Source organism: Hypanus sabinus, chromosome 13, assembly GCF_030144855.1.
Source record: "Hypanus sabinus isolate sHypSab1 chromosome 13, sHypSab1.hap1, whole genome shotgun sequence".
NCBI classification, from domain to species: Eukaryota; Metazoa; Chordata; class Chondrichthyes; order Myliobatiformes; family Dasyatidae; genus Hypanus; species Hypanus sabinus.
In genome coordinates this window covers 2,052,281-2,075,692 of record NC_082718.1, presented here as the reverse complement: position 1 = coordinate 2,075,692, position 23,412 = coordinate 2,052,281, and the positions used below count along the sequence as shown (strand labels likewise).

At 40.6% G+C, this 23,412-nt stretch overlaps 1 protein-coding gene and 1 long non-coding RNA gene across 10 annotated transcripts in view; one reads left to right on the top strand and one right to left on the bottom strand.

Moving 5' to 3' along the window:
- Positions 1 to 23,412, bottom strand: part of shank3a (SH3 and multiple ankyrin repeat domains 3a) — a 1,267,872-nt gene that overhangs the window by 262,447 nt on the left and 982,013 nt on the right. The window lies entirely within an intron of this gene.
- On the top strand, positions 5,079 to 22,905 carry LOC132403574 (uncharacterized). Its single transcript, XR_009515298.1, has 3 exons — positions 5,079 to 5,196; positions 21,800 to 21,957; positions 22,864 to 22,905. It is a non-coding gene; the product is annotated as an uncharacterized LOC132403574 (long non-coding RNA).

Here is a 23,412-nt window from a genome sequence, read left to right as displayed (position 1 = left end):
GAGAGTGGTAGCTGCGTGGAACGAGCTTCCAGAAGAAGTGGTAGAGGCAGTTCGATTTTGTCATTAAAAAAAAAATTGGATAGGTATATGGACAGGAAAGAAATGGAGGGTTATGGGCTGAGTGCAGGTAGGTGGAACTAGATGAGAGTAAGCATTCAGCACGGACTAGAAGGGCCGAGATGGCCTGTTTCCGTGCTGTAATTGTTATATGGTTATATGGTTAAGCACGACATAACTTCCTGTAACCATTGAGCATGAGTAGGTCTAGCTTTAAGAGAAGTAAAAGTAAAAGTAAATATACAAATCAGGTGTCTCCAAAATAAAGTCTTTTCCTCCAGCAATACCAAATAATGCGGTCAAAGGGTTAAGCTTAAAATTTACCTTGAAAAGTACTCAGAAAGTTTGGAATACTTCCTTCCAGTATCTTTCAAGGCTTGAACATGTCCAAAACATGTGAATTCATGAAGCTTCTCCATTATTACATCTATCACAGAAAAATCTGAATAAAAACGAGATAGCTTATCTTTAGACATGTGAGCCCTATGAACCACTTTAAATTGTAAAATGGAATGACGGGCACATAACAATGAAGTGTTAACCAATTTAAAAATTTCATTCCAAGTTTCCTCAGAAATTGAAGTCTGTAAATCTTGTTTCCAAAGATTTTTAATTTTGTCTATAGGAACGTTTCTCATTCCTAGCAACATACCATAAATATTGGATATAGAACCATTATAAAAAGGTTTCAAATTAAAAATTACATCTAATAAGTCCTTATAGGAAATGAATATAGTTGAGAACGCAGAACATCTCTAATTTGTAAATAACAAAAAAAATTAGGTTTGGGTAAACTATATTTAGTTGACATTTGCTCAAACGAAAGAAGACTTCCTCCAACATGCTTCCTGGAAGCATTTAATACCCAATCTATCCCATTCTTTAAAAATTGAATTGGTCATCGAAGGTTTAAAAAAAGTTAAAACAAATGGGACTAAACAAAGAAAATCTCAAGAGACCAAAGAATTTCCTAAATTGTACTCAGATCCTCAAAGTATGTTCAACTACTAAATTTTCAGTTAGTTTACTAAAAGATAAAGGGAGTGAGGATCCAAGAAGGAAATAATAGAAAATTTAATAACAGAGTTAGCTTCTAAAGAAACCCATATCAGATAGTCCTCATGGTTAATATATGTCCAAAACTTAAGATTTCGTATATTGACTGCCCAATAATACAATCTAAAATTTGGTAAAGCTAAACCTCCATTCTTCTTAGATTTTTGAAGATGAACTTTATTTAGTTGTGGATGTTTGTTTTTCCATATATAAGATATAATGGAATCAAGAGAATCAAAAAAAGATTTAGGAATAAAACGGGTAATGCCTGAAAAAGGTATATAAATTTAGGCAAAATGTTCATTTTAATAGAGTTGATTCGGTTCACCTGTCACTAAGGGTGATAGGGTCCCTGCAATTTCTGTACTTGCCTCCCATAGGGTCCGAAGGGGCAAGTGTTTTCTCGCATTTCTTATACTCCATAAATGCCCCATTTGTTCCTGTCTGCCAATACCTGCTATGCACCTCTTTTTATCTCTTAACTAGGGCCTTAATATGATTGGAAAAACCAAGGTTCCTTACACTTGTTATCTTTACTTTTTATTCTGACAAGCAAACACATGCTTTATACTCTGAAAACTTCACTTTTGAAGGCCTCCTACTTACTAAGTATACTTTTGCTAGAAAACAACTTGTCCCAATCCATACGTTCCAGACCCTTTCTGATACCAACAAAATTGGCCTTTCTGTAACTTAGAATCTCAACCCGCGGACCTATCTTTTTGCATATTTACTTTGAAACTGAAGGCATTCTGACTAAAACCAGATGCAAAATGTTCCCCTTCACAGATTTCTGTCACCTGCCCGGCCCATTCCCTAATTGCAGATCAAGTCTCGGACACTCTTTCATTGGGACTTCTGTGTACTGATGAAGGAAACTTTCCTGAATACATTTGACAAACTCTGTCCCATCTAGACCTTTTACAGTATGGAGTTCCAGTCAATATGTGGAAAATTAAAATCACCTACTATAACAACCTTATGCTTCTTGCAACAATCTGTGATCCCTTTACAAATTTGTTCCTTAAATTACTTGGACTGTTGGGTGGTCTGTAATATAGCCCCATTAACATGGTCATACCTTTCTTATTTCTCAGTTTCACCCATAACACCTCACTAGACACGATCTCCTGACTATGCTGACTGAGAAGTGCAGTGAAATTTTCCCTGACTAGTACTGCCACACCTCCTCCTTTAATCCCCCCTGCTCTGTCATGTCTAAAACAACAGAACCCCCTGAATATTGAGATGCCAGTCCTGCCCCTCCTGCAATCAAGTCTCACTAATGGCTCTAAAGTCAAAGTTCCAGATGTTGATCCATGCTCTGGGCCCATCTGCTTTTCCTACAATGCTTTTTGCATTGAAATCTATGCAGTTCAGGACATTAACTAATGAATCCCCTATCACCTCAGCTCGCCTCTTTGCTATAAACTGTATATATAAAATCTTCATAGAAATGTGACACACTGTAGGGTTTCACTGCTAATGTAATGGCTTCTGTGTAAAAGTTCCACTGCTGAGGTAATGGTTTCCCTGTAGTAGCAATGTTTGGGTTATGACTAGTGATAATGGGGCATGCTAGCCAATGAGCGGGATGTTATTCTTTCTTGTGTGTCTGGGAGCCATGATCTTTTGCCAGGGAGAGATGAGGAGAGAAGACGTGAATGGAGGGAGTTGGTAGATCTTGGAAGGAGTGGACTTGCAGCGAGGGTCTGAAAGCCAGCAATAATCGGAGGAGGTCGATGGTGGACGAACAGTTTATCATTGAGCTCCAATGTTGCACAATAGACTGTTTCATGAGAATGGGCCCTTTTGCTTTTTTTTGTTTTCTTTACTAACCATATAGTCAAATTAAGAATTATAAAGCTCAATCGTTTAATTGCATATTGTGTACTGTTTGTTATTTCATGGTACTGATTTGTAACGGGACACATCACACAGCATCCACCCAAACGAGATTTCTTAATTTTGGCTGGGCTGGGGGTCTATCATCCCCTATATTAGGGGGATTAGGGGGATATCCCCTTTATCCCCTAACCAAAGCGAGAGTTACATATACATATATCCCCACTCGTATCTCACAAGAGGAAAGATAGATATATAGTGAATTACCTACATCATCACATTACCATGTGATAAGTGGATGCCTCACTTAAAGTAAACCCAAAGTTAGACCTGCATTTTTGGATTCACGAGTCTTCCTTTGAAATAGTTTAAAGCATTGAAGTTACAAAATATAACGCCATCTATGATGATTTAATTTTGGATTCACATCAATCCACATTTTTGTAAAACTTATTAATATTCCTTAGTGATTAACTCTCAAAGTATCTTTCCCCTTGTGAGATACGAGAGGGTAACTTACAAGAAAATTAATGAAGGTGAATAAGGAAATAGCAGAAGAATTAATATGAACTTTGCATTTTCATGGACAAAGACACATAAGTCTTGCCAGTTTCATTAGAGATCAGTGTCTGGCAAGAAGGAAGACCCAAAGGTTTTTAGTATAAAAAGTACTACTAAATAACTTGGTGAATGGAAAAACTGATACATTCCAAGTATGCAATGATCTATATTCTAAAGTTTCGAAGGAAAGAGCTTCAGAGATATTTGATACTTTGGCTATTATCTCCCAAGTTCTATAGATTCTGGAATTGCTCTGGTAGATTAGAAGGTAGCAAATGTAACCCTGCACTTTTAGAAAGGAAGAAAGAGAAAATAAGGGATTACTATCCAATGAGCATAACCTCACTGGTTGAGTAAAATTCAGGAATTTATAATGAAGGATGGAAAAAATGAATACTTTAAATAGAATAATTGGATTTAGCCAAGTGAATTAATCTCTGTTTGACTAATCTGCTTGAGTTCTTTGAGGAAATGACTGGTAGAAGAGATAAAGAGAAGCCAATGATGGTTCTGCATTTACACTTTTAGAAGGCATTTGATCAGGATAAATTTCATGGACTGTGTTAATACTGTATATTGTCATGGTTTGAGACTGGTACCAAAGAGAAAGAAAGGAGTAGATTAACAGGATCTTTCTCAGGTTCGTGGCTGTGACAGGGAGGCACGACCAGGTTCAATACTTGGTGTCCAGCTTTTCATAATTCATACTTGGCTGGCAAGACTGAATACCACCTTTATAAGTTTTCTAATAATAGTAAACTAGGCTTAAAAACACTTTAAGCAGAAAGAACAGGATGGATGAGAACATGATGGAATATAATGTTGAATAATGTGAGGTTATCCACTGAGGTACATATAACCTAGGACAATTAGTTAAATTGTGAGAGGTTTTAGTGTTGATGTTCAATGGGACTTAGGTTTGATGTACACAGATTTCTAATGGCAAACTTGCTGGTAGAGTATGTGATTTTTAAGAGAGTAAGTGGCATGTTATCTTCCAATAAGAGAGGATCTGAATCGTCATTCAATGAATAATCGCTAATCTATCGGGATGCGTAATGGCTTCGTATGGCAATTGCTCTGCCCATGACCACACAAAACTGCAGAAAGTTATGGATATAGGTCAGCACATCACATGAATCAACTTCCTTTCTACTTCCGTACTTCTCACTGCCTCCATAAAGCAGCCAGCATAATCGAAGACGTTTGCCACCCCAGGCATTCTTTCCTCTTCCCTCTCCAATCTGGCAGAAGATGCAAAAGCCTGAAATCACATACCACCAGGCTTAGGAAAAACTTCTATTCTGCTGCAATTCAACTCTTGAATAGATCTCTACCTCACTGCGACCTTACACTTTATTGTTTACCTGCACTGCACTTTTTCTGTAGCTGTTACACTTTAGTCTGCTTCGTCATTGCTTTACCTTGTTCTAGCTCAATTCACTGTGTGATTCGATCTGTAGAAATAGTATGCAAGACAAGCTACTCAGTGTATCTTGGTATATGTGACAATATTAAATGAATGTCAATAATCCACTAACTCATATTTATTTTTCAGCTTCACTTAATGCCCTTGATACCAAAATCCTTGAATATGTTCCCTCTAAGCTGTGTGCGTGTGCGCGAGCACACACATTTTCAACCAGCGCACAAAGGAAATTAATGTGTGCACAAAAGGTTAGTTATCTAAAATAATGTAGTAATTAATAATAATTCTTATTGAAAATAATCTTCTAGCTAGATATTTCTGTTAACTAGTTAGTTGGTTTTTCAAATACCACAATGCAAGTCACTAACTTACATCACCTCACCTTTCCTGTTCCGGTTTGTACAGCTGCATCACGGTGGCAGCCATCTTTGGCGGACTGTGTTCATATCGTAAAGTTTACAAAGATCTGTTTCAAATCCTGTAGATAGCTTACTAAGTTTTTTTTGAAAAAAAATTGATACACTATGTCGAATTCAAAAGAAGCAAAGGGCATGAAGCGCAAAAGAACTGCAGATTTGTTTTAAGTTGAATGGCTTAACAAAATAGTAGAAATGGCTACACCAAAAGCATCGTTTTGTGGGCAGCGGAGTGAAGGCTTAGGGGCTTTGGCTCAACGGGCTTAGGCAGAAACAGGCGAGGCAAGGTAGGTTTAGTTTTCAATTTTTCCTGTTATTTGAGGAAAGGGGGAATTATTAGTGTGAGGGCAAGCTTGTTGTTCTTGGTGTCAGATGTGGGAGGTCCTGGAGTCGCCTAGCCTCCCAGATGTCCATATCTGCACCAGGTGTGCTGAGCTGTAGCTCCTAAGGGACCGTGTTAGAGAACTGGAGCTGCAGCTCGATGACCTTCGCCTGGTCAGGGAGAGTGAGGAAGTGATAGAGAGGAGTTACAGGCAGGTGGTCACACTGGGGCCACGGGAGGCAGACAAGTGGGTCACAGTTATGAGAGGGAAGGGGGAAGAGTCAGGTTTTAGAGAATACCCCAGCGGCTGTACCCCTTGACAATAAGTACTCCCGTTTGAGTAATGTTGGGGGGGACAGCCTACCTGGGGGAAGCAACAGCGGCCATGCCTCCAGCACAGAATCCGGCCCTGTGGCTCAGAAGGGTCGGGAAAGGACGAGGAAGGCAGTAGTAATAGGGGACTCGATAGTTAGGGGGTCAGATAGGTGATTCTGTGGACGCGATCAGGAGACCCGGATGGTAGTTTGCCTCTCTGGCGCCAGGGTCTGGGATGTTTCTGATTACGTCAAAGATATCCTGAAGAGGGAGGGTGAGGAGCCAGAGGTCATGGTACATATAGGTACCAATGACATAGGTAGGAAAAGGGAAGTGGTCCTGAAAGGAGAATATTGTGAGTTAGGAAGGGAGTTGCGAAGAAGTACCAAAAAGGTAGTAATCTCGGGATTACTGCCTGTGCCACGTGACAGTGAGAGTAGGAATGGAATGAGGTGCAGGATAAATGCGGGGCTGAGGGATTGGAGCAGGGGGCAGGGATTAAAGTTTCATTGGGACCTCTTTTGGGGCAGGTGTGACCTGTACAAAAAGGACAGGTTGCACTTGAATCCTAGGGGAACCAATATCCTGGTGGGGAGATTTGCAAAAGCTACTGGGGAAACTTTAAACTAGAATGGTTGGGGGGTGGGAATCAAATTGAAGAGACTAGGAGAGAGGAGGTTAGTTCACAAATAGAGAAAGATAGCAGACAGCGTGTGAGGGAGGATAGGCAGGTGACAGAGAAGGGGAGCGCTCAGACTGAAGATGTAGGAGAGAAGGAAGAAAAAGATAATAAAGTTGTTTGCACCATTAGGGATAAACAGAGAGTAAGAGGTGGAGAATATCTTAAATGCATCTATTTTAATGCTAGACGCATTGTAAGAAAGGTGGATGAGCTTAGAGCTTGATACCTGGAAATACGATGCTGTAGCTATTAGTGAACATGGTTGCAGGAGGGGTGTGATTGGCAACTAAATATTCCTGGATTTTGCTGCTTCAGGTGTGATAGAATCGGAGGGGCAAGAGGGAGAAGTGTTGCATTGCTTGTCAGAAAAAATATTACAGTGTTATATATTACAATATTACAGGCTATTTGGGTGGAGTTGAGGAATGGGAAAGTTGTAGTAACACTTATAGGGGTGTATTATAGACCACCTAATGGGGAGTGAGAAGTGGAGAAGCAAATTTGTAAGGAGATAGCAGATATTTGTAGTAAGCACAAGGTTGTGATTGTGGGAGGTTTTAATTTTCCGCACGTAGATTGGGAAGCCCATTCTGTAAAAGGGATGGATGGTTTGGAGTTAGTAAAATGTGTGCAGGATAGTTTATAGGTTAAAAGTTTGAGAGAGCCATGGTTTTCAAGGGATATTGGAAACTTGGTTTAGAAAAAGAGAGAGATCTACAATAAATATAGGCAGTATGGAGTAAATGAGGTACCCGAGGAATATAAAGAATGTAAAAAGAATCTTAAGAAAGAAATTAGAAAAGCTAAAAGAAGATGAGGTTGTTTTGGCAAGTGAGGTGAAAATAAATCCTAAGGGTTTCTACAGTTATATTAATAGCAATAGGATAGTGAGGGATAAAATTGGTCCCTTTGAAAATCAGAGTGGACAGCTAGTTCAGAGTGGTCAGCCAAAAGAGATGGGGGAGATTTTGAACAATTTCTTTTCTTCAGTATTCACTAAGGAGAAGGATATTGAATTGTGTAAGGTAAGGGAAACAAGTAGGGTAGTTATGGAAACTATGATGATTAAAGAAGAGGAAGTACTGGCGCTTTTAAAGAATATAAAAGTGGATAAGTTTCTGAGTCCTGACAGGATATTCCCTAGGACCTTGAGGGAACTTAGACTAGGAATAGCAGGGGCTCTGACAGAAATATTTCAAATGTCATTAGAAATGGGGATGGTGCCGGAGGATTGGCGTATTGCTCATGTGGTTCCATTGTTTAAAAAGGGTTCTAAGAGTAAACCTAGCAATTACCGGCCTGTAAATTGATGGAAAGTATTCTTAGAGATGGTATATATAATTGTCTGGACAGACAGGGTCTGATTAGGGACAGTCAACATGGATTTGTGCGTGGAAGGTCATGTTTGACAAACCTTATTGAACTTTTTGAAGAGGTTACCAGGAAGGTTGACGAGGGTAAAGCACTGGATGTTGTCTATATGGACTTCAGTAAGGCCTTTGACAAGGTTCCGCATGGAAGGTTAACTAGGAAGGTTCAATCGTTAGGTATTAATATTGAAGTAGTAAAATGGATCCAACAGTGGCTGTATGGGAGATGCCAGAGAGTAGTGGTGGATAGCTGTTTGTCAGGTAGGAGGCTGGTGACTAGTGGTGTGCCTCAGGAATCTGTACTGGATCCAATGTTGTTTGTCATATACATTTATGATCTGGATGATCGGAGGTAAATTGGATTAGTAAGTATGCAGATGACATTAAGATAGGTGGTGTTGTGGATAGTGAAGTAGGTTTTCAAAGCTTGCAGAGGGATTTAGGCCAGTTAGAAGAGTGGGCTGAAAGGTGGCAGATGGAGTTTAATGCTGGTAAGTGTGAGATGCTACATTTTGGTAGGACTAATCAAAATAGGACATACATGGTAAATGGTAGGACATTGAGGAATGCAGTAGAACAGAGTGATCTAGGAGTAATGGTGCACAGTTCCCTGAAGGTGGAATCTCATGTGGATAGGGTGGTGAAGGAAGCTTTTGGTATGCTGGCCTTTATAAATCAGAGTGTAGGAATTGGGATGTAATGTTAAAATTGTACAAGGCATTGGTGAGGCCAAATTTGGAGTATCATGTACAGTTCTGGTCACTGAATTATAGAAAAGATCTGAACAAAATAGAGAGGGTACAGAGGATATTTACTAGAATGTTACCTGGGTTTCAGCACCTAGGTTACAGAGAAAGGTTGAACAAGTTAGGTCTTTATTCTTTGGAGCGTAGAAGGTTGAGGGGGGACTTGATAGAGGTATTTAAAATTATGAAGGGGATAGATAGATTTGAAGTGGATAGGCTTTTTCCATTGACAGTAGGGGATATTCAAACAAGAGGACATGAGTTGAGAGTTAAGGGGCAAAAGTTTAAGGGTAACACGAGGAGGAACTTCTTTACTTAGAGAGTGGTAGTTGTGTGGAACGAGCTTCCAGTAGAAGTGGTAGAGGCAGGTTCAATATTGTCATTTAAAAAAAAATTGGGTAGGTATATGGACAGGAAAGGAATGGGGGTTATGGGCTGAGTGCAGGTCAGTGGGACTAGGTGAGAGTAAGTGTTCAGCACGGACTAGAAAGGCTGAGATGACCTGTTTCCTTGTTGTAATTGTTATATGGTTATATGGAAAGCTCATGAGGTCAGGAACGTTCAGTTACAAGAAATATTTATATATGATTTAGAAACTGGAGTTACCTGTTTGCATTGTCGTGATGCAAAAGTTGTTGGAGAATTTGTTAGTGGAAAGAAGTGGGATGATGTTTGGAAACTTGACTTTTTGAAGTGTCATTTGGCAAGTAAATCGCATTTGGACGGTCAGGCAACAGAATCTGTCATTACCCGTTACAGAAGTGATACACATGCTACGGTTGAGTGCAGATAAGCAAGAGCGAAATGATCAAACCCAGAGGACATCAAAGTTCTTATCAACAGTGTGTTGTTAGCTGACATTTGGTGATGAACAAGTTAATGCTTTATGTCTAAGATATCATGATTTTCTAGCTGAAGATATTGTAACATTTAGACAGTTTAATGATTTCAAAATTTCCTTGCAAAAAAAATAAAATCCAAACTGATTTCAAACTTTGCTCAAATGGTGGCATTTGTACTTCAAAATGAACAGTTTTGCAACCTTGCACAATTAATGGACATTGGGGGAACATTTCCTGCATGTAGTGCGGACTGTGAGCGAGGTTTTGGCCTGATGAATCAGCTGAAAAACAAGCTGTGAAACCGTTTAGGTGAATGTCATTTGGATATGTGAATGAGAATCAAAAGCTATCAATCAGATCGAAGTTCTATTAGTCTAGGTAGAGTTTACAAAGAATGGGTAAATGCCAAAGACAGGAGAGAGAAAAAATAACTGAGTGACTTAAATATGTAGGTTATTTTGTTGTAATTCTGTGCAGTTTTATGTCAAATATTTAGTAAACCTACATAAACTGTGCCATGTGTGCATTCAGTGTGCACATACTTTTGTCACGGGAAAAAAATTTGAACAACGTAAGATTTTTGCGCACACTGACTACTAAAAATTAGAAGGAACATTGGTGTTGAGTATTCATAACTCTCTGGGGCAGGAATATTCAGTCCTGAATTCTAAATGATTGAGCTCCTGTTAAAAACTTCACTCTCTTATCGGTATTCTAAATTGTAATGTAGAATATGGGCACTTTTCCAATAAATTTCTTTCGGAATACACAAGAAAACAAGAAAATAGTTGGAGTAGAAGTAGGCCACCTGACTTTTCAAACGTGCCTCACTGTTCAATATGATCATTGCTAATCTGCACTAGGCCTTACCTTCTTCTCTTTGCCAGTTCTATGTAGCCATTACTTCCATGATATTTCAAATTTCACTTTAAATACTTCTTATGATCAAATGTCCATAACGCTCTGACAAACAGAATTCTAAAGATTTGTGAAAGAACTGGGGAGAGTCTTAGGTTCTCTTAATCTGCTAAATTTCAGTAAGTACAGGTGACTCCTCGGTTATGGAAGTTCACACTTCCAGAATTCTCAAATAACCCCAGCATTTTGAGATATGGAATAAAATATCTAGCAGAATTTAAGTGAAAAAAGTAAATAAATCCACAGAAACATCTTTTTTCAACTTGCTTTTCTTGTCACACACACTGATGATGTAACTTGCAGTAACACAACCCCCTCTCTCTATATCACAGGTAAGCCTGCATAGGAACGTGATTCTCAGTGTCTCATCTCAGGTTATTGTTGTATTAATAAACAATAATTTGCAATTGGAGTTATGATAGAGATATCAGTTCAAATCTCACCATGACAGTGTGAGAATTTCAATTTAGTAGATAAATATAAACCTGAAACAAAAAAATCAGTTATATTAAACATGTCTAAAATAAGTTTAATCTGAATAGTGATGTAATTATGGGCATAAAACTATCAGATTGGCATTAAACATCATCTGGTTCACAAGGTCCTTCAGGGAAAGGCCCATAGAAACATTCTTAATTTTGCTCTGAAATTGCCAAGGAAATCACTCAGTTAATGGTAATGAAACTTACATGAATGAATTTAAAGGGGCATTCACCTCATCATCTAAAGAATCTATACTACTGCCAAGGCTGATAAAGGATTACTTAGAGAATGGGTCTGAACAGCAGACTTAATGCTTGCTAAACTCACATGTCCTACTAGTTTCTCACTGTTGAAAACTCCTTTTTCTTTTTTTAAACTACCAAGTCTAAAAACCTATATTTTCCCAAATCGTACTCCTTTTAATTCCTACTTTCTCTCTCAACATGTTGTGGTTCCTTTGCATAATTTTTTGCCACTACCTCGTAGATTAAATTTCTGTCCAGCTTGCATCATTAAACAAATTACAATCCATCTTTTCATCGAATATATACTGCATAAAACTGAGATCCCATTGTTAACTGTTGGCCTATCTAACGTATACATCAAATGTATACTGCATTAAACTGAGATCCCAGAATTAAACCCATTGCTAAATTCTGACCTATCTAATGTATACATCGAATGTATACTGCATAAAATTGAGATCCTGGAATTAATTCCATTGTCCACTGTTGGCTTATCTAAATGTAATCTTTTTTTATTCCTATGATTTGTCAAACAACACATTATCTATCTCATTATATCTGTCTGACAAGTAGAAGTCCTGACCTTAGCCTGTATATTTTCTATCCGGTACATTTTCAAATGCCTTTAAAACGTATGCTATATCAATTGGTCTTCACATATTTACCCTGCCAGCAACATTCTTAAAAATTCTTGCCAGTGTTGTCAAGCATGATTTCCCATTCATGAAATATATGATATTGCCTGATCATATGATATTTTAACCTTACAATGTTCTTAATGATGAATTTTCCCAACAACTGTTGGGAATTAGTCCAATTGTTCTGCACTTTATAGACCATCGAACATAGAACATCGTAATCTACAGCACATTACAGGCCCTTCAGACCACAATGTTGTGCCGATAATGTAAACTACTCCAGAAACTACCTACTGTTTCCCTACCACATAGCTGTCTATTTTTCTAAGCTCCACGTACCTATCTAAGTCTCTTAAAAGACCCTATCTGTCTCTACCACCGTCGCTGGCAGTGCATTCCACTCACCCACCACTAACCCATACCAACTTCTGAGCACCTTAAAACTATGTCCCCTTGTGCTAGCCATTTCAGCCCTGGAAAAAAGTCTCTGACTATCCACATGATCAATATCTCTCAAAATCTTATTCACCTCTATCAGGTCACCTCTCATCTTCCATCACTCCAAGGAGAAAAGGCCAAATTCACTCAACTTAGTCTCATAAATCATTCTCCCCAATCCAGGCAACATCCTTGTACATTTCTTCACTCTTTCTGTAGTATCCACATCCTTCCTGCAGTGAGATGTGGTGAACTAAACACAGTACCTCAAGCGGGGTCTAACAAAAGTCTTATATAGCTGTAACATTACCTCATGGCTTTTGAACTCAATCCCATGGTTAATAAAGCCCAACACACCATACACCTTCTTAACAATACTATCAATCTATGGAGACGGACTACCAAGAGTCTTACCATTAATACTATATTCTGTCTTCAAATTTGACTTAACAAAATGAAACACTTCACACTTATCTGGGCTGAATTCCATCTTACACTTCTCAGCCCAGTTCTGCATCCTATTGATGTCCCACTGTATCTTTTGACAACTCTCCAGATGACCTACAACACCCCCAACCTTTGTGTCATCAGCAAACTTACTAACCCACCCTTCTACTCCTTCATCCAGGTCATTTATAAAAATCACAAAGAGGAGGGGTCCCAGAACAGATCCCTGCAGAATTGGTCACTGACCTCCAACCATCTACAACCACCCTTTGCCTTCTGTGGGCAAGCTAACAAAGCAAGGTCTCTTGGATCCCATGCCTCCTTACTTTCTGAATGAGCCTTACTTGGGGAACCTTATCAAAAGCCTTGCAGAAATCCATACACACCACATCCACTGCTCAACTTCATCAGTGTTTTGTTAAACCCTCAAAGAATTCAATCAGGCTCATAAGGCACGGTCTGCCCCTGACAAAGCCATGCTGATTACCCCTAATCAGATTAGGTCTCTCCAAATGTTCATAAATCCCGCCTCTCAGGATCTTCTCCAACAACTTGCCAACCACTGAAGTAAGAGTCATTGGTCTATAATTTCCTGGGCTATCTCTACTCCCTTTCTTGAACAAGGGAACAACATTTGCAACCCTCCAATCCTCTGGTACTTCTCCCATCCTTATTCATGATGCAAAGATCATCGCCAGAGGCTCAGCAATCTCCTCCCATGCCTCCCACAGTAGCCTGGGGTATACTGGGGTATATCTGGACTCAGTGACTTATCTAAATTCACGCTTTTCAAAAGTTCCAGCACACCCTCTTTCTTAACGTCTGTATGTTCAAGCGCTTCCGTCCACTGTAAGTCATCCCCACAATTGCCAGGGTCTTTTTCCCTGGTGAATACTGAAGCAAAGTATTTATTAAAAGCTCCGCTACCTCCTCCAACTCCATGGACGGGTTTCCACTATCGTACCTGACTGATTCTACTCTCACCCGGCACATCCTCTTGCTCTTCACATACTTGTAGGATGCCTTGGGGTTTTCCTTAATCCTGCTCACCAAGGCCTTCTCATGGCCGCTTCTAGCTCTCCTTCCTAGCAATCATGTAATTTCCTAGAGCTCTAACAGTACCTAGTTTCTTGAGTCTTTCGTAAGCTTTTCTTTTCTTCTTAACTTGATTTTCTCCATCCTTTATACACTATGGCTCTTTTACCCTACCATCCTTTCCCTGCCTCAATGGAACATACCAATGCAGAGGCCAGGCAAATGCTCCCTGGCATGTATTTCATAAGAACATCTGCTCCCAATTTATGTTCCCAAGTTTCTGCCTAATAGCATCAAGTTTCCCCCATCCCAATTAAATGTTTTCGCAAATTGCCTGCTCCTATCCCTCTCCAGCACTACAGTAAAGGAGAGAGAGTAGTGATCACTACCTCCAAAATGCTCCTCCGCCAAGAAATCAGACACCTGATCAGGTTCATTTCCCAATATCAGATGAAGTACAGCACATCAGGAAACCTTTCTGAACACACCTAACAAACTCCAGCCCATCTAAACACCTTGCTTTAAGGAGATGCCATTTAATATTAGGAAAATAAAAATCACTCATCACAACAACCCTACTATTATTGCACTGTTCCGGAATCTGCCTCTTTATCTGCTCCTCGATGTCTCTGTTACTGTGTGGGGGGGGGGGGGGGGTGGTATCTATAAAAACACCCAGTAGAGTGTTTACACCAATATGTACCATGATCATCTCTGGCTGTTCATCCTCCCCTTCTAGGATATTCTGCAGTCGCCCATGCACTATCCCCAAATGGGTTGTGAGGTAGACATAAGTCTCTACCAAAGGTGTAAGGTGCTCTTCCCTCCTTTAGCCAGCAGGTCACCTTGGGCAAGGTGTAGCAACTGCTTAGTCCCCTGATTAGGGTGATGTGAGGCCATGGGAGCAGGTTGTATGAGCAGCTGCTGCATATCACAGTCATTGATGCCAGGCAGATAATCTCTGAAGAGTACTGATAATGGCTGGGGTCATCCATCTTGTAAAGAGACTGCCCAGCAGAAGGCAATGGCAAACCCCATCTGTAGAAAAGTTTGCCAAGAACAATCGTGGTCACGTAGACCATCATTACCCACAGCCACATGTCAGAGTGCATAATGATAAGACCAAAAGACCAGAAGATATAGGAGCAGAATTAGGCCATTTGGCCCATCGAGTCAGCTCGGCTATTTAATCATGGCTAATCTAATTCTCCTCTTAGCCCTAATCTCCTGATTTCTCCCTGTATCCCTTCATGCCCTGATCAATCAGGAATCAATCAAACTGATTTAAATATATATAAAGACTTGGTCTCTGGAGCTGTCTGTGGCAAAGAGTTCCACAGATTCACCACTCTCGGGCTAAAGAAATTCCTCTCCATTCTAAAAGGACGTCCCTCTATTCTGAGGCTGTGCCCTCTGGTCTTAGACTCTCCCACCAGAGGAAACATCCTCTCCACATCCACTCTATCAAGGTCTTTCATCATGCGATAAGTGTTAATGAGATCACCCCCCATTCTTCCAAATTCTAGAGAATATCGGCCCAGAGCCATCAAACACTCTTCATATGACAAGCCATTCAATCCTGGAATCATTTTTGAGAATCTCCTTTGAACCCTCTCCAGTTTCAGCCCCTTCTAAGATAAGAGGCTCAACTCTGTTTATAATATTCCAAGTGAGACCTCACCAGTATTTTCTAAATTTCAACATTACATCCTTGCTTTTACATTCTAGTCCTCCTGAAATGAATGCTAACATTGCACTTGTCTTCCTCACCACAGACTTAACCTGTCAATTAACCTTCAGGGAATCCTGACAAGGACTCCCAAGTCCATTTGTGTCTCCATTTTTTGTATTTTCTCTCCATTTAGCAACTAGTCAAACTTTTTAGTTCTTCTACCAAAGTGCATAAACATACAGTTCCCAACACTGTGTTCCATCTGCCATTTTATTGCTCATTCTCTTAATCTGTCTTAGTCCTTCTGTAACCTCTCTACTTCCTCAAAACTGCCTCCACTATCTTCATATTATCTGCAAACTTTGCAACAAAGCCATCAATTCCCTCATCCAAATCATTGACATACAATGTAAAAAGCATCGGTCCCAACACAGACACCAATGGAACACCACTAGTCACTGGCAGTCAGTCAGAAAAGCCTGCTTTTATTTCCACTCATTGCTTCCTGCCAATTTGCCACTGCTTTATCTATGCTAGAATCTTTCCTGTAATACCATAGGCTTGTAGCTTGTTAAGCCACCTCATGTGTGACACCTTGTCAAAGACCTGAAAATCCAAGTGCACAACATCAACTGATTCTCCATTGTCTATCCTGCTTGTTACTTTTTCAAAGAATTGGAACAGATTTGTCAGCTATGAGTTTCCCTTGAGGAAAATCATGTTGATTGATTACTGCCTACATGTACACTAAGACTTCATCCTTAATAATCGACTCCAAATTCTTCCCATTTTCTTGATTAGCCAGAGCATCAAAGGGTATGGGGAGAAGGCAGGGGAGCGGAGATGACTGGAAGAATTGGATCAGCCCATAACTGAATGGCGGAGCAGACTTGATGGGCCGAATGGCCTACTTACACACCTATATCTTATGGTCACACCATGCTCAACCTTTTGATTCCTGACTTAGTTTGAGGTCTTACCAACATTTGCCCCCTCAACCTCTCCACTAACTGTTCTAAAACTCTGGTTCCCATCCCCTGCAACTCTAGTTTAAACCCCACCATGCAGCGTTATAAATTCTCCTGTTAGGATATTAGTCCCCCTTCGGTTCGGGTGCAAACAGTCCCTTATGTATAGGTCCTACCTTCCCTGGAAGAGAGACCAAAAATCATCCAAAAATCTTATGTCCTTCCTCCTCCACCAACTCCTTAGTCACACATTAAACTGTATAATCTTCCTAGTTCTGGCCTAACTAGCATGTGGCACAGGTAGCAATCCCGAGATCACAACCCTGGAGGTCCTGCCCTTTAACTTAGCACCAAACTCCCTGAACTCCCAATGCAGAACCTTGCCAATCGTCCCTCCCATGTCTTAGAAACATAGAAACATAGAAAACATAGCCCTCTATTTTTCTAAGCTCCATGTACCTATCTAAAAGTCGCTTAAAAGAACTTATCGTATCCACCTCCACCACCATTGCTGGCAGCCCATTCCATGCATTCGCCACACTTTTGAGTAAAAAAATTACCCCTGACATCCCCTCTGTACCTACTTCCAAGCAACTTAAACCTGTGTCCTCTTGTGGCAACCATTTCAGCCCTGGGAAAAAGCCTCTGATTATCCACACGATCAATGCCTCTCATCATCTTATACACCTCTATCAGGTCACCTCTTATCCTCCGTCAGTCCAAGGAGAAAAGGCCAAGTTCACTCAACCTATTCCTATAAGCCATACTCCCCAATCCAGGCAACATCCTTGTTAATCTCCTCTGCACCCTTTCTATGGCTTCCACATTCTTCCTGTAGTGAGGTGATCAGAACTGAGCACAGTACTCCAAGTGGGGTTTGACCAGGGTCCTATATAGCTGCAACATTACCTCTCGGCTCCTAAATTCAATCCCATGATTAATGAAGGCCAATACACCGTATGCCTTCTTAACCACAGAGTCAACCTGTGCAGCTGCTTTGAGTGTCCCATGGACTCGGACCCCAAGATCCCTCTGATCCTCCACACTGCCAAGAATCTTACCATTAATACTATATTCTGTCATCATATTTGACCTACCCAAATGAACCACTTCAGACTTATCTGGGTTGAACTCCATCTGCCACTTCTTAGCCCAGTTTTGCATCTTATCAATGTCCTGCTGTAACCTCTGACAGCCCTCTACACTATCCACAACACTTCCAACCTTTGTGTCATCAGCAAACTTACTAACCCATCCCTCCACTTCCTCATCCAGCTCACTTATAAAAATCACAAAGAGTAAGAGTCCCAGAACAGATCCCTGAGGCACCCTACTGGTGAACAACCTCCATGCAGAATATGACCCGTCTACAATCACTCTTTGCCTTCAGTGGGCAAGCCAGTTCTGGATCCACAAAGCAATGTCCCCTTGGATCCCATGCCTCCTGACTTTCTCAATAAGCTTTGCATGAGGTACCTTATCAAATGCCTTGCTGAAATCCATATACACTACACCTACTGCTCTTACTTCATCAATGTGCTCAGACACATCCTCAAAAAATTCAATCAAGCTCATAAGGTACGACCTGCCTTTGACAAAGCCATGCTGACTATTCCTAATCATATTACACCTCTCCAAATGATCATAAATCCTGCCTCTCTTCTGGCGGTTCACGCTCTCACTTAAAATTGCTGAGGGCTCAGTCTGACATATGCCAGATCCTGCACCCAGGAGGCAACGTATCTTCTGGGAATCTCTTTTTCACTCACAGAACCTTTTGTCCATTCCCCGAACTAACGAATCCCTTATCACCACAGTGTGCCTCTTCTGCCACCTTCCCTATGTAGTCACAGAGGCTGACTCAGTGCCAGAGACCCAGTCACTGTGATTTTCCTCTGTTAGGTCATCCCCCTGATAGTATCTAAAGTGATATACCAGTTGTTGAAATGGGTAGCCACAGGGCTTCTCTTCACTGGCTTCTGAACTCCTTTTGCCTTCCAGACTGTCACCCAGTTCCCTATATCCTGCACCTTGGGTGTACCTACATCTCGATTGCCCCCTTCAGCCTCCCAAATGATTCGGAGTTCATGCAGTTCCAGCTCCAGCTCCCGAATGTGGATTGTTAGAAGCTGCAGTTGGATGCAGTCCTCGCATTCCTGGAGGTCTCCCTGTCTTCCCACATCCCACTACAGGAGCATTCTACTATCTTGCTTGCCATCCCTATTTCCTAGCTGAGCAGATATAAAGAAGGAAAAACTTATTATTTTGCAATTAGACCAAAACCTTACACATACCACAGCAAGTTATTTTTATTTTCACACTCAATCCTTTCACAATGAAGACCAACATATCATTTACCTTTTTAACTACATGCTGTGCTGCTTACTGGTTCTCAATGACTACAAGAGCATCTAGATCCTTTTGAACAACAATGACTGCCCAAGCGCGTGGATGTCAGCGAGTCAGACTGGCGCGAAGAGTTTAAAAGGAGACAGCTTTAATGAGCAGGTGTTTCAGGCCCCACTTGGAGTATTGTGCTTAGTTCTGGTCACCTCACTACAGGAAGGGTGTGGAAACTATAGAAAGGGTGCAGAGGAGATTTACGAGGATGTTGCCTGGATTGGGGAGTATGCCTCATGAGAACAGGTTGAGAGAACTTGGCCTTTTCTCGTTGGAGCGGCGGAGGATGAGTGCTGACCTGTTAGGGGTGTATAAGATGATGAGAGGCATTGATCGTGTGGATAGTCAGAGGCTTTTTCCCAGAGCTGAAATGTTTAACACCAGAGGGCACAGTTTTAAGGTGTTTGGAAGTAGGTATAGAGGAGATGACAGGGGCAAGTTTCTTTTACATAGAGAGTGGTGAGTGTGTGGAATGGGCTGCGGGCGACAGCGGTGGAGGCGGAAATGATAGGGTCTTTTAGGAAACTCCTAGGTAGATACATGGTGCTTAGAAAAATAGAGATCCATGGGTAACCAGTAAGGACATGTTTGGCACAGCATTGTGGGCCAAAGGGCCTGTATTGTGCTGCAGGTTTTCTGTTTCTACGTAATGCTTTCCAATATATCACCATTTAATATTCTTCTGTTTTACACAACAATGTGGATGACATTGAATATTTTGACATTATATTTCATTTCCATGTTCTGTCCATTCACTGTGCTTTCCAAATTCCCTTGAAAAGTATGTTATCAGCTTTAAAGTGCTTTGGGATTCTTTCAAAATGCAAGTCTTTTTTTCTCTTTCTATTATTATCTTTATTTGACCTATCTGCTATATATTGCTTATAATTTCTCAAATTGCTATTTTGAACTATTCCCTTGATTTCCCTCTTTATAGCTTTCATTTAACCTGAACCTTCCTCTTGCTATTATTTTTCTTTAATTAAAAAATACTTGCAGCCCAGTTATCTATTCCACTAGGATCAGGACTCTAATTTAAGTGGAATCTGATACCTGGATCATTTCATTCCTTCTCATTATTCTACAGTCCTGAAATGCAAACCACTCTCTGAGTTCGTTATTCAACTCTGAACTCGTCACCTCTATGTCAATTTGTACATCATACAGGTAGATGCGCAGAGTTATTACTCTTGAGAGAGTGTATTTTAATCTTAACCCAACCTCCACACTTTTTTAGCAGAATCTCATTTCTAGTAACATTTGAGACAAATTATGCAATACATGTAATTTTGCTTATCACTTAGTTTATTGCATGCATCTTTATTTTCCTTCTGTTATTTAAATGTCTGTAAATACGCTTATTTTTCTTTTTATGTTCATCATTAATTCAATTTTTATCATTCACTTCAGTCCTTTTACATTTTCACATCCCATTATTTCATTATCAGCCAGCTTTATTCTCCATTTTGAGTTATTTTTAGTGCTATTGATCCCTTTTCAAAATAATAGGTTGATTTCCTATTGATAAATCTAGCAGATATTCCTCTCGTTTTCGCAGCAAGTAATAGAGATGCCCTGTACATACTGTAAATGTTCCACTTCCTTAATCCTTTTCACTATCTAATCGAATCAGCTTATTTTAAATGAGTTTAAATCTCCTCAGGCTGGAAACTATATCAAGCATTAAATGTGATTGAAAATTGCATTGGCTTGGTTCTGCAGATGCCCAGTTTTGTAAAATGCTTTATGTGCAAGAATATATGTAGATTTTAAATGCATAGCATATCAGCCAACCTGCTAGAAAATCTGCAAGTGCTGCCAAAAAGCATAGTGGAGTCCTTCCCCAGCCTCTCTTTGGGCCTGCAGCAGAAACAGGAGGCCATATTTATCAGAGTGGGCCCTTCAGCCAGCAGGTAATGGCACACCCAAGTTCAGAATGTGATGGTGCAGGTTTCAAAACAGGTGGAAGTTGACAAAAGCACACTTACATCAGTGAAACTGAGTCTATCAAAACTCTATTTGATGCCCATAGTCATAGACAGTGGCTATCATGGTGCAGCAGCTGATGGTTGATATGTCCTATGAACTGGCCGAAAGGATCACACACAAAATGCAGGAGGACCTCAGCAGGTGTAGCAACCTCTACGGAAAATACAGCATCTATGGAAAAGAGTCTCTCTTCCATAGATGCTGCCTGGCCTGCTGAGTTCTTACAGCATTTTGTGTTTGCTGCTTGAATTTCCAGCAACTGCAGATTTCCTCATGTTTGCGATTGGCCTAAAGGAGGTCTTGTTTAAAGAGAGCTCGAGTGGTTCTGTGCAAAAGGAATTTGCTGTTCTCCACTGGGATGACTGCACTGCTCTGTCATCACAAGCACTCTCTACAGTTAACACGGTCAGAATGCTGATACTCAGGATTTGGTGCAATTGTTGCTTGCAGTCTACTGGCAAGGCCATCTTCTGAGTCATCTACTGGAAAGAGCAACGTTCTGGCATGACAGCTGCTCATTTTCCAGTTACTTGCTTCTACCACATGTAGAGAGGGCAAATAAACTCGGAAAGCTGTCATTACAGATGCATACCAATGATAGGTTGTATATTTGAATTGGCTTCAACTCTTTCTTGTTTCTGTTAACTTAAAAGAACTCTGCTTTGTTTGACTGTGCTGAAGAGGTAAAAATGGTGGTTTGTAAGGATGGAACACAATGCAGTGCATCCCAATTTGCATGCAGTGTTAGTGTGAACTTAGCTCTATCACAGCAGTAAGCTTTCAGTGATTATGTTAACATGATGTTCCAGATAATTTCTCTTCCCGATTTAATGTTACTTTCCCAAGAATATGGTAAGATTAGAAGAGATATTTTTATTGGCAGCCGAGGCATGCAAAGTGAAAGGAAATTTCTTCTTTTTTACAGCTGCATTAGCCAGGTTGCATCATCGAGTGTCATGAAAAAGGGACAGCTTCAATTTTAAACTACTATTTTGAGCGGGGGTCGGCAACCCGCGGCTCTGGAGCCACATGTGGCTCTTTTACGTCTGTGCTGCGGCTCCCTGTTGCTTTGGGAAATAATTGGTCAGTATTTAATTAAAATGTATTTTATGTTAGTTTGTTAGTTTTTGAAATGTAATTCTAAATTTGAAGATTATGGTACAATCTAAATAAGACGTTGTGGCGGGCGACCCATTTCCTGACACATCCGAACCGGCTCACAATTAGCCAGCGTTCAGGCTAAGGGAGATAGCCTACGGGGGTTTGTGAGTACGTGTCTTTTGCAGCATCCGCGCCCATGGGTGGCGGGATGAGGGAGGCTTAAAAGCAAGGCTGTTTAGTTCGAATAAAACTATCTTTGACTGCAGTTTACTGACTGCGTGTAGCACACCGCTACAACGTGTTTTTATCGCTGGCTGTCCAGAGGGGAGGTGCTGAAACGCTTTGTCGCGTGTCTGGAAGAAGTGAAAACTTTCCTGGGCAGCAAAGGGCTCACCTTTCCTGAGCTGGAACAGCCAGAGTGGCTGGAAAAGCTACACTTCATGGTAGACATGACAGCGCACCTGAACACGCTGAACACAGCTCTTCAGGGGTAAGGACGTACAGCCCTGCACATGTTGGAGGATGTTTTGGCATTCGAGCGCAAGCTGACGTTGCTTGCCAGAGATTTACAGAAAGGCACATTGTCTCACTTCCCCAATTTGAGATAGTTCAAACAAGGTCACGACATGATAAATTCGGAGTATTTACATTCTGCAATCATCGCAATGCAAACATCGTTTGGGAAACGCTTCTGTGAGTTCAGAGAGGAAAAAAACACATTATCCTTCCCGGTCACTCCCCTAAGCATCGATCCATCCCTACTGAATACGACTGCATTGTCAGGTGTGAGTCAACCTGACCAAGTATGATAAATATTTTAATTGCCTATTATTTTACGTATATTCATATGTTTTCATTGTTCAGTGAAATAGTCCTTTTATTTTTCAGGTTGACAGCTGGCTGACGTTATTTTTGGTTTGCTGCTGGCTGTAAATTTAAGTTTGGCGTTTTTCATAAATACAAGAAGGACTCAAATAGACGTTGAGTATTTTACTTCAAAGTAACCTTCAACCCAACGATTTTTTTTCGGAATTCAAAATGTTTTTGTGGCATGCAGAAATGTAATTTCGTTTTCTCTGCAGGAGTTCATCAATTTCATAAATGCAACACATTATAGTTTGTTCATACATACCATAAAGGCAAAACAAAACGTTGTATGCAGTGTTATTTCATTTTAAATGTCAAACGGGTTTTGCGGCTCCCAGTGTTTTCTTTTCTGTGGGAAACGGGTCCAAGTGGCTCTTTCAGTGGTAAAGGTTGCTGACCCCTGATTTTGAGGAAGGCTGGTTAGGTCAAAGAAGAGGTCTAAGGGCAAAACCTGGGATGAGAAAGAGTTTGGTGAGAGTGCTCACTAGTGGCAAGGTAGGTCATTCCTTTTCTTTTAAACCCAGTAGGGGTTGGAGGAATAGAAAGGGAGGCTGGCAGAATGGTATGCTC